This window comes from Emydura macquarii, unplaced genomic scaffold (genome assembly GCF_026122565.2).
Source record: "Emydura macquarii macquarii isolate MOO-44397 ecotype Brisbane River unplaced genomic scaffold, CSIRO-AGI_Emac_v2 contig_2676, whole genome shotgun sequence".
Classification (NCBI taxonomy): Eukaryota; Metazoa; Chordata; order Testudines; family Chelidae; genus Emydura; species Emydura macquarii.
The window spans coordinates 39,412,389-39,431,648 of NW_027132813.1; the positions used below are offsets into that span (position 1 = coordinate 39,412,389).

At 39.2% G+C, this 19,260-nt stretch overlaps 1 long non-coding RNA gene across 2 annotated transcripts in view; it reads left to right on the forward strand.

Moving 5' to 3' along the window:
- The window catches only part of LOC137164064 (uncharacterized), a 333,782-nt gene that overhangs the window by 52,564 nt on the left and 261,958 nt on the right, over positions 1-19,260 (forward strand). Inside the window, exons 1-2 of one of the 2 annotated variants that reach the window (XR_010922911.1) lie at positions 4,462-4,538; positions 5,376-5,464. This is a non-coding gene — a long non-coding RNA (uncharacterized lncRNA). Of the gene's footprint in view, positions 1-4,461; positions 4,539-5,375; positions 5,465-19,260 lie in introns of those variants that run through there. The other variant, XR_010922909.1, reaches the window with a different exon arrangement.

Consider the following 19,260-nt stretch of genomic DNA (forward strand, 5'->3'; position numbering starts at 1 on the left):
TTTCTCTTTAAATTAACTTTACTTACTTTTAATGAATGTCTTAATTAGACAGAGATACAGCATTAGTAGAAATATTACACAAGTGGAAATCATTGCTTAGATCTTTTCTTAATGTCAGACATTAATCTTAGTGTAACATCTCCTTTGTTTAAACTGGTCAATATATGGCTTTTGTTTTTTTTAGTGACATATTTTCATCAAACATTTAAATAGGAAGATAGTTATGTGGTTATGGATTACCTGTGTAGTATTCATCTGTGTGTATTTTGTTCTCATGAATTTTCTATCCTCTACAAAAGAAAAAGTATTTTTGCATTATCTCACTGTATATTAGGTAACATCATGTTATTCAAATTTAAAACACACATCCTGTAATGGGAAGCTGAATGTTTGCAGATCAGCCTAGGATGTCCTGTTATACAATGCCTCGTAGTGTCAGTGCAGTTATATTGCATAAAGGTGCTTTATACTGGTATGGCTATTCCTGTACAAAAAAGGGAATAAGCCAGATCAGAATAAAGAACTTTTATACCAGTATAACTGCCTCTGCACTAGGGGTTATGCTGGTGTAACTATTTTGGTAGAAACTCATACACCTAACTGAAGTTATATTTATACAAAATCTGTGTGTAGACCAGGCCTGTGGGTAATATACAAGTGTAATTGAAGTTAAATCAGAGTTTTGCCATTGAATGGGGCCAGGATGTTACCCTGTATGTCATAACTCAGCATGCCCTGGGTATTCTTGTTAGCTTAATAAAATTCAACATAAAATAGACCAGGTGAATTCACTGGGCCTCATACAGATTTCATTCACACTGGATTTATACTGGTGTAATGAACTGCTGAGTTCACTGGACTTACTCCTGATTAGCACTGGTACAACTGAAATTGGAATCTGCTCCATTGACTAACAAATATCGTAACCACACACACCCTTATGGGTGGGATTTTCAAAAGTGCTCAGCCTGGCCTGACTCTGCTCCCACTGAAGACAATGCCATTGACTTGAATGGGAGCAGAGATAGACTAAGCCCTTTTGAAAACTCCACCCCACATCTGCCTGTTCAGTGATCTTCAGTCAGTCGTTTTCATGGTGTTGGAGAAGCAGTGTGATGGTCTGTGGTATCCAATTAGAAAAGACATTTTATTTAACCCATTGATACGTCATGTAAGACTCATGATGTTGTGCCATGTGGCATCTCATATGTTCAGCCTAAGTAAAACCAAGCGAAGTGGCATGATGTGCTGCTGATGTTATGAGGGTATCTGTCATAAAAGTGATGCCTGGTATGTAATCCAAATATCCAATTTGCTCAGAAAGGGTAATTTAAGTTACTTTAAAATACTTAGCTTTTATGGTCAATTGGGTACTGCCACATTACTAGTAATAAGCCATAAATCTCATTGAAATAATATGAGCTCATTTCTAAGACTATTATAGACTAAATTTTCAGGTAAAGAAGAGAAATTGAAATTTATAATCCATGCCGTTTTTGTGTAATTGTTATTAATAAATTAGCAAGAAAGGGACAGCAGATGGATGAATTGTTGTAGCTCATTAATTTGATGATGACTTTCTTTGCATGAGCCAATTATAATTGTCATTGCATCTCTAAGCTGTCTTGGTGCCCAAAGGAAAGGCCATGCAGGCAGGACAAATCATTGGAGTGCTTTCCTGCTTCTCGATTTCCCTAAAGAAATGCTCAGTCAGTTCTGGCTGATAGTTTTACTGGCGACCAATATTTCCTCACACTGAATTCTTTTTCTATCTTCGGAGCAAAAGGTGTAGGAATATAAAAACTGAGGTAGTCTGACTTGTTCTAGTGCTCACATTGTCAGAGCTATTTATAAATATCAGTTCCCTTCAGATACTGTAGCATCTAACTAGGCTATCCACGTACCTTCAAGTACGCAGACCTACCATACGTTCTTTTGCCAAGGCCGTAATGCTGGAAATGGTATAAAAATATGGAAGTGCTTGCGTGTGGGACAATATGACTGGAAATTGTACTCATGCTGTCTGTGGGTCAGGGAGTGTTCCTTATATATGACCTTATGACATCTGTAATGATATGCTATTTAACCAACTCATGAGCCCCTCTACGATAGCATGCTGATAAAGTTTAATGTGGAATACAGAACTGGTTTGCTTTACTTTCAGACTCTGTATTCTCAACCTGGAGATAGTGGTTGTTTTTCTGTCAGACGCATGCTTCACTTAATGACTGTAGTTTATTACCCAGTAGGTCACATCCTGCATATTTTAAGAACAAACACCTCTGAGACTGTGACTTGGTGGAAGGAGATGACATGTGTCATTGCTGCTGTTTTCACTACAGCCTTGTGGAAAAACTAATTACCTTTTCATCTTGGTAAATTCAGAGGTCAGTTTACTGCTACTATATCACTACATGACAGGGAACATGGGTAATTAGGTAGACTATGTAACCTGGATATTCCATGGATCTCATTACATCTTATTTAGAAAGGCTATAATTTGATTGGTGGAAAATTAAGGCATCTCCTCATGGGTCATTTTATCTTTCTGCAATAATAATTCTTGGCTTGATTAAAAATTGATCCAGTGTCTTAAAGTGAATTTATTATTGCTGCAATCTATCACCCACAGACAGATAATCTGGTTCCCATCTTTATCTGATTTGAAAAATCTGTCACTTATTATGTGTTGTTTTCCCCCCCAATCATTTAAATTGATGGTTTGTTAGGGTGGGCAGGCATACTACCATAGGCTTCTTGAAGAAACCTTGTGTGAGACATTAAGCTAGTACTTTTTACTGCAAGAAGTCTGATAATATGTCAGTTTTAATATATTGATTTGAATTGTGTTGTGGCATCTTTTTTCTCTATGAAAAAAAATCAAACAGCAGTTATGGATATAGAGTGATAAGAAGGGTAGGTAACAGTGTGTATGAGTATTGTTGGGAACGTTCACAGTGCATATCCACTGAATGAATACACAGGTGTCTGGGATGTGGTTCTTCTGCAGAGCAGAATTCTTAGAACATGGGAACATGCAAGAACCAAAATTGGGCAAAATTGGTGTACGTGGGTGTTTCCCATTGTTTCCAGTGGGTTCTGCACTCTCTTAACCATTGATCCTTCACTCTGTGAATATAAAACAATAATATTTAGATCAGGTAAGAGGGAACATATAAAAATTATTCTGCTTGTAGGCTAGATAGCTTAAATCGTCTATGTTCTCCACTGTACTCACCCTACCTGCACCAGGGGTTCTGGTGCCCAAGACCGACACAGTTCAGGATCTATCTAATCTGTGTGTGACCCATATTGTCTTCTTACAAGCCGCTGGAGCATCCCATATAAACTATCAGCATTAAATCCTGAGTATAAAATGGTCTACTTTGTACAAAATGTCATAATCTCACAGAAATCTGGCTTTTCTTCAATTGCTCATTATATTCAAAAGCAACGTTTTATGCTCTTCAGCCATGGTGCCAGGATGGACAAAAACACACCAGTATACCATGCTCTCATATTCTCCATTGACACACAAAAGGGTATATGCTCTGACCCTACTGTCACTGCCCGGGTGGCTGCTCCAGAGATCGGTGGATTCACAGAAGTTAGCCTGAACTGGCAAGTTCATTACAGGTGGTACACCATCGACTGTGGTCACTCTGGCTGGCTTGACAATCGTTAATACACTGTGCATGTTTGACATGAAAGTTAGAGCTGGGTGAACAAGTAAACAGATTTGTGGTGTTGGGAGTTATTTTCTATAGACATATTTTCCTGCGTGAATGTCATGCTCACAGTTTTTCATGTGATTTCCAGATGTGGTATCTCAAAAGCAGGGTCCAAAATGTTGATGATTGGGCCTGTGAAGTCATTTTAGAATGTGTCTTTCAAGAAGCTTTATTTAAGTTTAATATTCAAATGGTTTGGCATACGTGCATGATTGTTGAGATAATTATATAATTGATTCTAGCCCATCTTTAATAAGCAAATAATACACACTGCAAAAACACCCAGTTAACTGCCACGCACATCGCCCTATCACCATGATTCTGTAACATTTTTACACATATTTAAGCACCTGTCCAAAAATGAGAAAACAAGATTACACATCTATCGATAAGCATCTAGCAGAGCCAATGAGATTCAGCATTCTCACACCTATTACTACAGTTATATAGAACACCGGCAACTTTGGTGCATGGTCTGATTTGTACAGCTATCTAACAGCGAGGCAGAATGAAAGAAAATTGTGCAGCCAGCCTAATGAGATGGCACACATACGTGTGCATGTGTGTGAGTGAGATATGGCACCGGGCTCTAGAGGGAAGAGAAAAGATATAGACAATCACTGTGATGTTTTCTTGGGAGAAGCAAGTGGAAGAGGCAGGCATTTCACTCAGCTAATTTTCTCACCAGTAAATGCAAAAGGCCTGATTCTTCTCTCTCACAAATGGGTGTATGGCAGAAGTAATTCCACTGTGACTCTCCGACTTTGCCCATCAGATCCAGAGTTTGTACGAGAATCGACATAAAGGGTAACCTTTACATTCAGACTAGGCAAAGCTCTGGAAGATAATGTAAGAGACAAGCCTGTATTGGTGGGGGTCTGGCTTGCATAAAATACCAGCTAATGATAGCCAGAAGAAAGCTTTAGAAGTGAGAAATTGAGATATAAGATGGGGTCAAGACAGGGAAATGAAGGACCTGACTCTCAGCTGATAAAAAAAGCATTGGGTAAAATCCTGACCCCCATGGAAGTCAATGGGAGTTTTGCCATTGACTTCAATAGGGCCAGGATTTCACCCTTTGTTTGCACAAATAGTAAAACATCTCTCTTACCTTTTCTAGCTGTACATGAAAAAGGACTTTTGGGAGAGGGGGAAAGAATCACCCTTTTGAATGAAATTTTCTAGCTTGCTCTTTCTGTCACTTTGTCATTGAGTATTCAAATCCTCAACATACTATTTGGCATGGTGAAGGGCTGGGCAGAACTGCAGCATCTAGAAAAAGTAACTTGCACTGCTGGATTTTAGTTCTCTCCTCACTGATGTTGGCAAGCTGGGTCAATTCCCCCCTGCTCTATGGATGAAAGAGAAGTCCCTGATTCAAGAACTCCCTCCCCTGGCAGGATTCCCTGCCCCACCCCGTCCCGTCCCGTCCCATATCTGTCACCAGGGTTGAGTTCAATTACTACACAAAGGGAGTAAACCATTAACATTTATTGTAAACTAATTGGGTATTACACAAAAAACAAAACTCAGGAGTTGGGATACAAGAAGGTGTGAAGCCAGGTTCCACTATCTTTAGGAACTCAAAACCATGGAAGGGAAAATAGCAAATAAACTAACACGTCACCACCGCTTCTTCGACAGGACTCAGCAGATTTCTGAAACCGGAGAGAAGTGTTGGAGGCTGGGGGAACTTGGAACCACTCTGCCAGGAACACTGGAACTAGGAACAGGTAAGTCTGGATACTTCTGGATGCAGTTTGATGATCTTCGTGCGTGTGCTGCTCTGCTGCCAGTAGAATGAACAGCCCCCTCCCACAGGCTTTCTGGGGCTTAAGTACTACCCTCACCAACCAATAGAAATCTTTTTCCTACTTCCTGCCTTTTTAGGGTTTTGCACACCTCCCTAATGGCTTTGCACTTGTTACTAACTTTGAGTGCACATGGTCGTACAGAACTGCACTCAGCAATAATGATTTTGCACACAGCACTATTCTCTGGAACAAACCATTAACTGAAAATGTCTGGACCAAACCATTACACCTCAACACTGAGGCCATGGCTTAGCCCATAGTCGATCACGACAAGGAAGGCTTTCAAAAGAAAAGGCTTCCAGAAGTATGGTCATGCATTCATTTGCTTTCCTCAAGCCTCCTGACTCAGAGTTACTATTTATATGTTCTTTGCTGCTATTTATATTCTCCCAGAAGCCTAGGTGTTTGCTGCTATTGCTTGTCAAGATTGCCCCATACAGCTCCTATTGATCAGTTAGGCCTTGCCGTTGGACTGCAGGCACTTTAAAACGTCAGGTGGCTGTCTCTTCTGCAATCCATCTGGCTACACAGACGCTCTGTAGGACAGTCTGCTTGCCAGAAGCGGTGTGGGCTTGTCAGAAAAAGAAGAAAAAAAGCCAAGCTAATAGAAAACTGACAAGTCTCCTTTGTCCCCCTCCATACAGGATGAGTCAATATAACTCTGTTTCTTAAAAAGAGACCATAAATATTCAGTCTTAGTTAGGTTTTAAAATAGATAATTAACTAACAAGTCTCTCTGAAAGATGAGGAAAGGATTGGAACAGTGTTTACATCCTTCAACAGGATTGGAAGTTAATGATCCCAAATCAAAAGTCTAGGAGTCCTGAACATGTGTAGTAAAGTTGAATACTTACTTTTTTTTTTTTTTTTTAGTGAGGGCACCAGTTTCTCTGATGGTGTAATTCCAGTGAAGTCCATGGGATTATGCCAACAGAATTGGCCCAATGGCGTGGTCAAAATACAATTTATATTTAAAGAAATACCACCTTAATAACATTCCAACTGAATTCAGGCACTGTGGTCTGTGTGCACGGACCTCATTGCAGAATGAGGACCTTGGATTGTTGGAATTTTAAGTAAATAATAATTTTCCACATTTATGGTGTTTGTTTACTTTTACACTTTCCTCCTTGCAGTCAATGAAACTAGATTGCTCATTGAGGTCCAATTCAACAGTTCAAGTGTGTTCAGCAAAGCACTTCACACTTCTTAACATTAGGCATGTACTTAAGTCACATTGACCTAAGGGATGGATTTGGGCATGTGGTGAAGTGCTTTGGTGATTTAGGATTTAAATTTTAGTCAGTAGTCAGTAGACAGTTCACATTAAATTTTTATGTAAATTAGGGTTTTGTAAACCCAGTACTTTTTCCTAGCAAAGGTAACTGCAATTCATTCGTTTACATGTAACTTCTTCCCCCACTCCCAACCCCAGCAAATATTCCCTGGTTGGTTGGTAAAGTAAAAGTAATTTGTATCAGTAGATCCACATTTTCAAAAGTGTGCATACAGAGAGGGGGGGGGGAGGAACTCAAATTGACTTCTGTGGGAACTGATCAGTACTGTACTATACTCTTTGGAAAACCAGGCCACTCATTTAGATGCCTAAATGTGGATTTAGGAATCTAACTTTAAGCACCCATTTTGGAAAAAGTTGACCTTTACTGTCACATGTTTTAGTCGCATTTGGGTAAACTTTCATATATAGCTGGCTCACTTGGACTCACTTCAGAAAAAGGATATGCAAAAGTTTCTAAGAACTACCATCTCATTTCTTATCCAGTGGGATTACACAAGTAATTCATATTAAATCAACCAATAACTCCATCTGTTCGTGCAAACAAGTAGCCAGAGAAGATTTCTTTCTATATTCACCATCAGAAATAACAACAATGAAGTCTTAAAAATCCCAATAGAAGAAATTAATATTAAAGTTAATATGTATGTTTTCACTTCATTCTATGTTGTACCTGATGAAATCAAATGATTCTCTTCTTCTGTTGTATTAATATAGGCAACTCCCCTTACAACTGGTCTTACAAAGTGTGAGAACTAGTTACCAAGTTTTTTTCTTGCTTTTTTACTTATCAAAAACCATTCTCATTGCTGAGAAAGTAGGCAATTAATTACAAGTAACTTCCACTGCCTACCAATTATTGGTGGAATCTCAATAAAATCAAACAAGCTGAATAGAAAAGATGTGGAAAACGTGTCCAAGATGTGAGCTACCGTCTGATGTAAATCTGCAGTATATTTTGGAAGCCCACTGATCTGATTAGGAGGGGGGACATGGAATTTAGTTTCAGTTGGAGTTCAGTTTAGTTCAGTTGGAGTTTCAGTAAAATGGGGCACTTTTCAGTGCAGATGCTGCATGTTCTGGATGTAACATGGCTTTGGATAAAAGAAGTTTTGATAAATGAGGTTATAGGCTGAGTTCACTAACAGCATCTATCAAATTTAGTAAAGCACTTTTTGTTTCAACTTTGGAGAACTTAAGTGTAAAAAAAAAGAATTTGGGAACATGGGAATTTGTAATCTGTAATTATGTTGAACACACAGTACTTCCTTCCAATAACACCTGTATAATTCTGGATAATTAAGCAATCTGAAATACCAGTGTGTGTGTCCTGCAGGATCAACAGATGTTCTGAGTAGTCTGATACACACAAGATAAAACTCAGTGTCTCCAGCCATCTAAGAAGTGTCTCTCCAGCACAGAGCAGTTCCTGATGTGTCTCACTGTGAGCCTTTGAAGCCTTTGTAGGTGTTTTCTGGGATTCTTTTGGGATGCATATAAACTAGTAAGCAGTAGTTTCTTGCAAATTTAATATTTTTCTTGATGTTGCATGGGACAGAAATGATTACCGGGCTGATATAAAACCTCGCATTAGTCTGTTTTTTCCTTCGATTGGGGTTTTCATGGAATTTATGGGCCCAATTCATCATGGAAATGCAGGGTGGCATGTAGTGGCAGGCTGCTGGCTTGCACAAGGGCATGTATAATGGGGTGGATCCAAGGATGCAGAGGGAGCTGGATGCTCTCACTAGCAGACAGTCTCACCTTCAAACCCCAGCTTCTCTGTGATATTCAGCTGCATTATTTTCAATACCAGACCCCCTTTCTTTGACTAGAGTTACTGCAACTCCACTGTGTAATCGGAACACTGCACATCAGAGTAACTCTTAACTTTCCACAAAAAACCAATACCTAGCTCTTATATAGCACAGGACTTTACACATCTGTGTTTAAAGGACAGGGTGGGTATCATTTAAACATTTTTTCATCAATTTGTGGAGAAAAAAATGTCTGTCACAGAGACACTGCATGGATGGGGTATGTAGAGTAAATCTTTGAGTATGAAAAAATGGTCTTGACCATATTTTTGTGGCTTGAAACTGTAACCAGATAGTCAAGAGGCTAACTTTTGAAATCTCTTAGCTTGGTTTTATCTATTGTACATAGCAAAAAGCACTAGTGTTTAGGTGGAGACACTTTCTCCTATATGTTTCAAGGCTTTAAATTCTCCTATCAGCCACCACAGGCTGAAAATTTTCTATGTGTACTACAATGCAGTTTCATAATAGTTGTATCTCCATACTTGTGTTGGCAAGGATACCAGAAGAGACAATGGAGTTTAACAGTCAAGGAGGTACATGAAAGCTTGTTGCAGGGAGCAGAGGCTGCAGAGTGAAAGGCTCTTGCAGCAACCACGATGAGATTTGTCACAGGACAGAAAATAAGCCAATGCCAGACAAAAGGAGGGAGTGGGGCAGGAAGAAGAAACAGGCAAGGTTTAATGTAAATTGATTCCTGTGCTTCAGAGGGAGGGAAAAATCCATGTGATCAACAGGATAGTCTGTGGTTTGATAAATCGATGTGATATGTGTTAGAAGAAAGATCTTGCATACATAGAGATCATGTCCTGGCACAGAAGTGATGTATGGGTTGATTAATCTTTCTTTCTTTTTTTTTTCCCTGATATTTGATCTTTTCTAAGTGAATCACTGTAAAGCACTTTTTTTTGTACAGATAAGTCTTTCAAGATTTTAATTTCTTAGTTGTATTGTAGTAGAAAGAACAACATCTTTCCTTTCTTAAAGTAACATTAAACATCATCCGTGTGTTTCTAAATAGTTCGTGTGGCTATCGAGCCAGTTTAAAGACTGATGAATATATCCTCATATGTATTTAAAGGAAGCTTTTGCTTTTGAACCTTGTGAATTCTGCTCTCTACAGTAAGCATGGCAGGAATAGCCAAAAGGAGCTGTTTTTTTCATGATGCCTGCCTCAGGAGTAATGTACCCTGTACTATATGGTGGAGTAGTTTCTGTACCACGTGGTTTCTAGTGCTCTTTGACCAGCACATCAAGGTTACAATCTGTTGTCTTTATGTATGTAATGTGAGAGGCCGTGGAACCTTACCCAGATCTTGTAAATTCTGGTACTTAAAGAAGAGAATGTGTTTGTTTGTATGTCTATGCTTCGAGCTGGTGTGAGCAGCAGGAGGGGCTAGCTGCCCCAAGTACGTACCTATCAGGATGGTAGGTAGGTGCTCCGGGTGGCTAGCCCCTCTCGCCACTGCACCTACATTCTATTTTTTGAGCAATAACTCAGTCTCCTTGAACTGGAATTTATACCTGCTGCTTGAAGTGTAGAGATAACCCGGGTCACATGGATGATGATAAAAATCAACTCAACAAAGAAAGGGAGAAGGTGAAACGCTGGTCTTCACAAGAAGACAAGTTTTAACGAGTGTCCTTAAAACCATGCAACACATATGGACATAGTAGCTTAATAAACACACAGGCCCTTACTGAACAAGGTACTTAACAACTTGCCTAAATTTCAATATTCTAGTCTGTATAGATTCTTATACTGAGCTCATTATTGTAATATCTGAGCTCCTTCCAGTAGTTCATCAAGCAACATGTCTAACATCTCTTGTGATCTTGTCTTTCATCCTCTCTCCATGGGGAGGACTGCAGGCAGTGGAGTGTTTTTGTTTTGGAATTTTTAAAATAACATATATAGACATATGTTGCTATGTGTTTGTTAAAGAACAAATCAAAGAAATGTGCCTTGTACTCAGAGAGGAAGGTGGTGAGGTTTGTGATGGTCCTTAGTGCCATTGAAGTTCATTCCACAGTCTTGGGCTGGCTGCTAAGAAAACTGTCTCCCACATGCAGATGAGATAACTCTTTACTCTTAATGTAGAGAGTTCCATTGCACGAGAGGAGCGGAGTTGTCAACCACAGTTTTCATCCTGGAGCTTTAGTTGGTCTTCCAGATATCCTGGATCCCAGCTACTGAAAGCCTTGAAGATAAGAGCTCATACCTTGAACTGGATTTGATATTCTATGGAAAGCCAGTGTAGGGAACGGAGGACATGTCTGTGTTCACAGTAGCCATAGTTACTGACGAGACGTGCTGCAGCATTATGTATTAGTTGGAATTGCCTAAGCACTGCAGACATGCCTTGGCAGAGATATGACATCTGTGTCCGACCATTTTCTTGATATTACACCAAAAAAGGTCTTGTGTGGTCTCTGCTGAAAGCCAAGGTCTAGCAGATTGGCATGCTTATTGCGAAATGTTTGTATGGGAAACAATTTTAGAGTTATATAATCCGTAAGATATTGTCTTCCAAATTTGTTGGGAGTAAAACCTGTCACCTGAGCAGGGGGGAGTCTGAGAGCTGACCCAATCAACATGAGAGCAATGGATATCATGGAGACACAATCTATGTTTGCTGTCTGGACTAGATGCAGGCTGGAGATTTACAAAGACAAATTCCAGGAGAGGTCTCAGAAGAGGGGGTACCCCCTGGGCTAAGAAACAATAGCCTATGACTGTATAAGAACAGAAAAATTGGCCCAAGTTGTTATCCACTATCTGTTGGGGGAGGGAGGTAAGCTGGAGTCGCATGAATGGTGAATCCCACGTTGGTGGGATGGAGAAGCACTGGAAGGACTAACCATTGGGTGAGAAATACCCTATTAGACAAGAAAGTTACATACTAATAAGTATAGGCTATAGACTGCACGTTGTTTTTTGTAACCTATAACCTTATTTTCCAATGTCCTTTTACCTGTGTTTATTTTGAATATTTATCTCAAGCTTTGTTAGTTAAACTTTAATTTGGTTGTATTATAAAGCTGTCTAAACGCCTTGTGCTAAGAAAGTGAACTGAGGTGCACTGTTTCCACAGAGGCAGCAGATCGGTGTGCATTGCACGTGTCTGGGGACTAGGCATGTGAGTGTAAAAGTGGAGTGTGTGAATGGCTAGCTTGAAGAGGGAAGGAGCAGAGTTTGCAGAGCCCAGATAGGAGCACCTGTGTTGCCAGTAGCCGTTTGCTGGGGAGAGTTGCCCCTGGTGGAGCACAGAGAGGGCTCCCTCCTGCTGTAAGAAGGTGGTAGTAATTCATTCAAGACACCTCAGGTAACCCTGAAAAGTGTCACAATACTGCGTTCATTAGTACAGCAGAGAGGTGATGAAGATGTGAATAACTGAGCCAAGGCATTATTCTCCATGATGGGACTGAGTTTCCTGGCCAACTGGAGATGGTAGAAAACATTACTTGCGGACGTTGCTATGTAAGAGCTTAGCATCAGTGAGGAATCCAGAGGCACTCCTAAGCTTTGGACTGAATTGTGGCTTTCAGCTTTACATTTTCAGATGTCATGGGCCTATCCATGTGCTTAATGTTAGGCACATGCTTAAGAACCTTGCTGCAACAGTGACATAGTAGGCCTTTCAAGGGCCTTTCTGCTCTCAGTTACCTGCATGCGTATTCTGTTAAGTTATTAATTAATTTGTAAGCATTTCCATGCCCTCATCACTGTTATACTTGAGTGTGCCTCAAACATTAATGATTTTATTCTTACAGCACTCCAGAAAGCCAACAAAACATTATAATTTTACAGATGATTATCTAAGGCATAGAGGTTTGTGCAACTTACTCATGGTCAACAGAGCTGAGAGTAGGAAACAGTTCTCCTGAGACCAGTTCTTAACCACATGACCGTCTTTCCTTTTATGTCAACCAGTTGACTTGATATTCCTTTACACCTACATAACTGAGAACAGAATTTGGTCTTGGTTTCAACATTTCTGATCAGAAGTGATGATAATGTGGTGACATCTGACCCTACTTAACAGTAGTGACTTGATGTGACTTGCTGTCATGTGACTTGCTATCAGTGACTTGACATCATGTGACTTGATCCAGCTGAAGAAGACCAAAAGTGGAAGAGGAGAGGTGGGCAAATCAGGGTTGAAATGAACTGGAAGAACTCTGTGTATGAAAATGTTATCATCACTTGTTCATATTATGACTAGCTCTAGTCAGTTACGATAACCTCTCACTTTTGTGCTACCTAAATTCACACAAAATAAAAAAAATTACACACTAAATATAAATATTCATTTTATAAATATGCATGTTAATTAAGTATACATTTATTTTAAATGCATGTGTTAATTATACATGTTACATCAGATCACAATTAAGTCAATAGAAATTGTCGATTTGCATATAATCATGCTTGTATACTAATCAGTTGTCAATCTAGAAAGCCATTTTTCTTTACATGGATTCATCCATCCAAAAACATATGCAGGAGTATAGACCTGGGACAAGTGATCATTTAAAAAATTTCTAACTGAGAGGCATTCTTAGGTTTTTTTTTCCTTTTGAGGTAGGAGAGGCATGTTTGAGTCCCCTTTTCAGAGCAAACCCACTATTTTCCCCCATGTTTTATTCCTGTCTCATCCACAGACCCCACAAAGTGCAAACTTACCTTTGCCCAAACAAGGCTGGAGGTTGTTTCCTTCAAATGTATCACTAAATAAACCTGTCAAAGGGGTTTCAAGAGCGTGATGTGGAATGCTACCATTCTCGAAGAATAAACCACAGCACATCCAATCCCTGCTAGTACCAAAGCTCTGGATCTGAACTTAAATTTCCTTTGAAAACACCAAATCTGCCAGATGTGGGATCATTTGGATATCATTTGAAACATGGGCTTTCATTAGCAGCCAGTTCACATCTGCAGCTTGGGCTGGCATGGGTTTCAGTGACCCTTTACTTGGTTTTGTTTTTTCTTGAGTTCTTTAAATGTGAAGTTTGAACAACCAGAAGATAAACTTTGACTGAAACGTTCACTTTTCACTTTGGTTTTGTTTTCTGTAACCAGGCAAAAGGGCATTGACTTCTGCACAGGTGACATCCTTTCAGTAGCTCTGGTTCGTTTGAAAGGTTTGAACTTTTTCATTGGGAGTTTCATGTTTTTTACCAAGAACTAGATGACTTCCTCATGTCTTTGGATCTATAGCCACAATTTTGCACGTCTTTTTTTGTTTTGTTTTGCTAAATAAAGGATGGGATAACTCAGATGCTTAACCATGTGCCTAAGTCCCATGAAAGTCAATGAGTCGTCAACCTATACTTAAGTGCTTTGCTGACTTGGAATCCAATCTTCTGAGGTGCTGAGCATCCTCAGTTCCCATTGACTTTGGCCATCACTACAGGGAGAGTGCCCTAGTACAGTATGCTAGTCAGGACAAGAGCCCTGATCAGCAAAGCATTTAAACATGCTTAATTTTAAGCACCAGAGTAGTTCCGTTGAAATCAGTGCTTAAAGACAAGCATGTGTTTAAGTGCTTTGCTTGGTTAGGGCCCAGACATTTAACAATGGGATTTCTCATTCTCTTCTGTCCACTCCCCACTTATTTCAAAGTATTGATTGAATTTAACCAGAGAGAAGTTTCAGTTAATGCAGTTCCCCTCAAGTTGAGTCCTGCTGCTGGCATTTATCTCCATGAAATCTTTGTTCATTAGCTTGTATCACTTGATTAGTTCAACTCAGTCAAATTCTGTTTTTCTATTATTCCTTGTTGACTTTTCCTCCATAGTTTTGAATTTTCTTTCCTCAAACATTATTCATTTTAGAGAACTAATTTAGCTGAATAGTTTACAGGTTAAAATTCACTAAGGTATTAAAAACAACCCTGTGAAAAGTACATATTTCATCAGTAATTTTAATCTTTAAAATATTTGCTTCAAGTATCTGGGACACCATTGATTCCTTGCTACTATTATGTAAAATCTGTAAAAGAAAATAGGTCACACTTCAAATTGTCTCTCTCTTAAGGATTTAATTTATCTGCATTAAGATAATTACTGTATTTTAAGTATCCCTTGATTAAAAAATGTAGTTTTAAGTTTGACAGTGCTGTCATTTAATATCTATTATGTTATTGTTATAATAACAGTAAATATTTAAATAGTGTAATTATTAATATGGACTAACTATTGCAACCCTTCAATAATACAGTTATCATACAGTAAGTATGTTAATAAAAAGGAAAAAAATGTGAATTGTTAAAATCAATGGGATGAAAACCATCACCCTGGATCCAACCACCCTTGCTTGGACTTTTCTGGAGTTTCGGTTGATGGCCCTGATCCAGCAAAGCACTTAATTGTGTGCTTAATTTTAATCATATGAGTGATCCTACTGACTTCAGTGGGGCCTGCTTTGCTTAGGGGACCAGATAGGAAATGTGAAAAATCAGGATGGGGTGGGGGGTCATAGGCACCGATATAAGAAAAAGCCCCGAATAGCGGGACTGTCCCTATAAAATCGGGACATATGGTCACCCTAGCTTTGCTGGATTAGTCCGGATCTCAACACTGTAACTTGGGTCAATTTCCTGTTACAAGCCTGTATTTCAAAGTTTAGCGATTATGTAGTAGACATGAAAGGTGAAATCCTGACCTCACTGGAGTTAGTGAGACGTTTGCAATTCACTTACATGGATCACATGAAGATAGCATGTGAGAAATGACCACAGTACAAGATGTGTTGTTATACCGAACACCCTATTCTCTTGCTGAGCCTTTAGTCGTGTCAGAAATGTGACTGTCCAATGTAACTGCATTTCTTGCAGTGTGTGATGATTGCTTTTATAAAATGCTTTTTGGTAATGTTTATAGTAATGGGCTAATGAGCTTTTACCTGAGACCTGAAAAGCTATGGAATCTTAGCTGGCTAATGAGACTTCTCCTTTCATAGGGCTCTGATAGGTACAATGCCTCCTGGTGTACCAGAGGAGGACACTTGCTGCTACATGAAGTGTAAGCATGCACTCCCCAACATGCCCATTCAGCTTTGGCGGCTACTGTGGAGGGGCCCTTCTTTGAGGCAATAAGTATCTATCTGCAAAGGCACCAGGACGGGGCAGTCTCTGCTCTTAGGTGAGTTCAGGAACTGCGATTATGTCTGCCCACTGTATTGGGTGAGGTTCTTAAATTTGTCTTCCCTGCATGCCTGAATAGTGGCCAAGCACAATTTGTTCTTTTTCTTTTTCTTTTTTTTTTTTTTAAATCATCATTCATTTGTATTACAGAAGTGCCTAGAAGTCCTCATGGAGATCTGGATTCCATTGTGTTAGTCACTGTGTCGACAAAAGAGACAGTCCCTACCCTGAAGAAATTAGTCTTAATAGTCAAGGCAAATCATAGGTTGTTAAAAAGGACATATTACGTAGTTATTACATGCCCATTACTGGCTTTCAATAATTAGTCAGTTTTACCCAGGTTGCACTCATGAATGTGGATTTTTATCTGATACACAGGTATATATGCATTTTTCCAGGCATACCATGCCATACTGCTTTGAAAATGTGGACTCAAAATTAACTTGCAGCAATATATATTCAAAAAAATTCCCCAAAAAAACTTTGTTGTAAATCTTTGACTTTTAAAATTTCTATCTGTTGATAAATGGTACAGTCAGTTGTATAGGAAAAAGGTTCTGTATGCGATACCAATCTCTGGGAAGCCATCTCATGCAGTGACATATTTACCTTATGTAGAAGGTGTGCTTCCAAAGTTACACATTTCAGCTGGTATTAGTTATATGATGATTTTATAAGTTACGTGTCTCTCTACCTGTCACTAAAATCCAACCCATCAGTTTGTCTCAGCTCTCTAACTTGTTGTTCTGTTCCTTCCTTCTCTTTGTTTTGGATTCCAGGTACTGATCCATGAAGGGACTTCCCTAGCATGTTCTAAGAAAGAATCAACGTATCTTGATTTTTGACAGGTTTCCTATCTCTTAAGCCAAAGTTTACTTCTGCTAATGTAAGGTGTTTTGGGATACTTAGCATGAGTCAACAGGATTATAGTAAAGGGATAGATAAATATAGGTTATATAACTGCTATAATATTTGGGCTTAATGGATACTTTATATATGTGGATAATACGTATCATTAATATGATATATCTATATGGTAGCCAGCATATATTGCTCAATACCTCTCTCCAAAGATCCTAATTCCTGCAGCCTTAATTCTGTCTACTGCTTGGTGCTTCCAGTACTGTATAACTAATCTAAATTGATTTATTAATGAAAAATATACATCAGCAAGATTGTTGGCACAATACAGTAAATCTGTTTAAATTTAGTTCACCAAAATGTCACTTTTCGTGCTAAAGTAATGCCAAATCATCGTAAAGGGATGAATTATTAATTGCCTATATGAGGAATTGGGTCAGTGAGACATTTTTCTTAAAGAATTTGATTTTTAAATTCATATCCCAATATTGAGTGAAATACAGTACTTGGGAAAAAAATACATTTTGGGTCTGATTTTTCAGAGGTGAAATAATTAAAGTCTTAGGAGCTGTCAGAGTTCAGCACCACTGGAAACTGAGTGCTTTGCATGTTCAGAATGCTAATCCATTGTTGTTGTTTCTTTTAAACCTAAAATAAACACATTGTGTGTGCTGTTAACTTAAACAGGTGCTAGAGCATGCAGTTTGAGGTTTAAGGGCAGAGGTCAAGCAATCAAAAGTGGCCGTCTATTGCATAGATCATCAAACAGGGAGCCCATCAATGAGCTCAGCGAAGAATGTTGGAAATTAATCAGCTCAGTCCTCAGTGTTTAGCCATGCTGATTATATACTGGCAAAGTGAGCACGAGATGACAGACCAGAGAAACTAACGTAATAGGAGTTCATTCGCAACAAAGGCGAGGAAGACAGATCAATTTGCAATATTCTTTTCTGCACCCATGCAACAAAAGCAGAAACATGAAAGCAGGACATTAAGGGATGCTCCCTATGAACTGGACAAATCAATAAACATCAGTGGTAAAGAAAAAAAAAAGTTTCTCATTCTATTGAGTATCCTGAGGCCTTTTCCATCTCTGTGAAATGAGTAGCCGTGGCCTCTGTCATGTTTCCTTTCACCTACACGGTGTCATCTTCTTGTGTCTCAAGGTGAATGCTGTCATGCACCAGCTGAATGAGAATTGTGTGTGTGTGTTTAAGGAAATTACTGAATCTTGTCAGAAAAGAAGATGGGGAGGATGACGGGGCTGATGTGATGAAGCAATGGCAGCTGAATAGAGCTCCCTTTGGGGACCAGAGATGGGACTGGTGGTAGAGATTTGGCATTTACCCAGGTAAATGATAGCTTAAGTCTTAAAGGAATGAGTGCTGATTGAACGTCTCAGAGAGCACCTCTTATTGAGAGAAGAGAGCATTGCATCACAGCTAGAAAGGAAAAACCAATTTGATGGATGAGCAGTTAGCATTTATTGAAAATAAAAAGAAAAAATGATAGCCAGTGTAATGTTGTGGCAATGGGGAAATCCAGGAACTGTGTGTAGGCCCAATACACAGAGTTAGTGATGCCTCCAATTCCATCACTGATGTTCTTCATTTCAGGTAAGAGAAGAGACTAGAATAGTTTTCTAGGATCATAAGGAAACTGAATGTAAAGAGAAAGAGAAAGATTGCCAGAGTAGCCACTTTCTAAATCTACTGAGAATGTCAGTCCAATTATTTTATCTTCTAAATCACTTGGCTTTTAGATGAAGCAATATATTTTATTTTTATTCTTCAGATTTACTGCAGTCAGAATTGTAAATTAAAAAAAAATCCCAGCAACCTCACCTCAGCTTCTTAATGACCGTTTTCAGTTTTAAGTGGAAGATCTTTAAATAGCTATATTCAGGAACTCTTGTTGGTGAAGAGGGGTAAATTTTCGTTGAGGTCCTGGTGGAGTGTGAGGTTTGGGGGACAGGTCACTCAATGATTACCAAGAAGAGACAATAATTTGGAAATCCAGTATGTCACTCTGCAATCTGGTGCATGCTTTCAGCAGGATAGCAGGTTAAAATGGCTGCCTGTGGAAAGGCGAGGACAACATTGACAGAAAAGTCTTTTATTACATGGCTGTTTCCTCTCTCTTACAGTCTAGCAAAACACTTAACCATGTGTTGGGCCGGGGATCAATTCATGTGCCTACAGCTGGGCACCCAATAACTGTACCAGTGAAGACCAGGATTCAGTCTCTACAATGCAGAGCTATTTATTGAAAAGCAGGTATCACAGACAAATAGAAAGGACTATACAATGCCTCTCCTTAGTTAGCCTCAATTTTCCAGGCATAAACTCTCAGTAACTATGCTGGCCCCACATAGTATCCTGATTAGCAAACAAAGCAGGTACAGATACCAATTCTAGATGGAGACTGTTTCCTTCCTTCCTTTTGGTTCCTTTAGGTATTTGGTCTGTTTTCTGAGTCCCCCATAGCAGGGTCTTGACTACCCTTTGGTTCTTCTTCTTGTGTACCTGATCTATTTAATGATCCCTTGTGGTAGGGTGTTGGCTAGCCTGACTTTGGTTCTAAAGTCTCTCT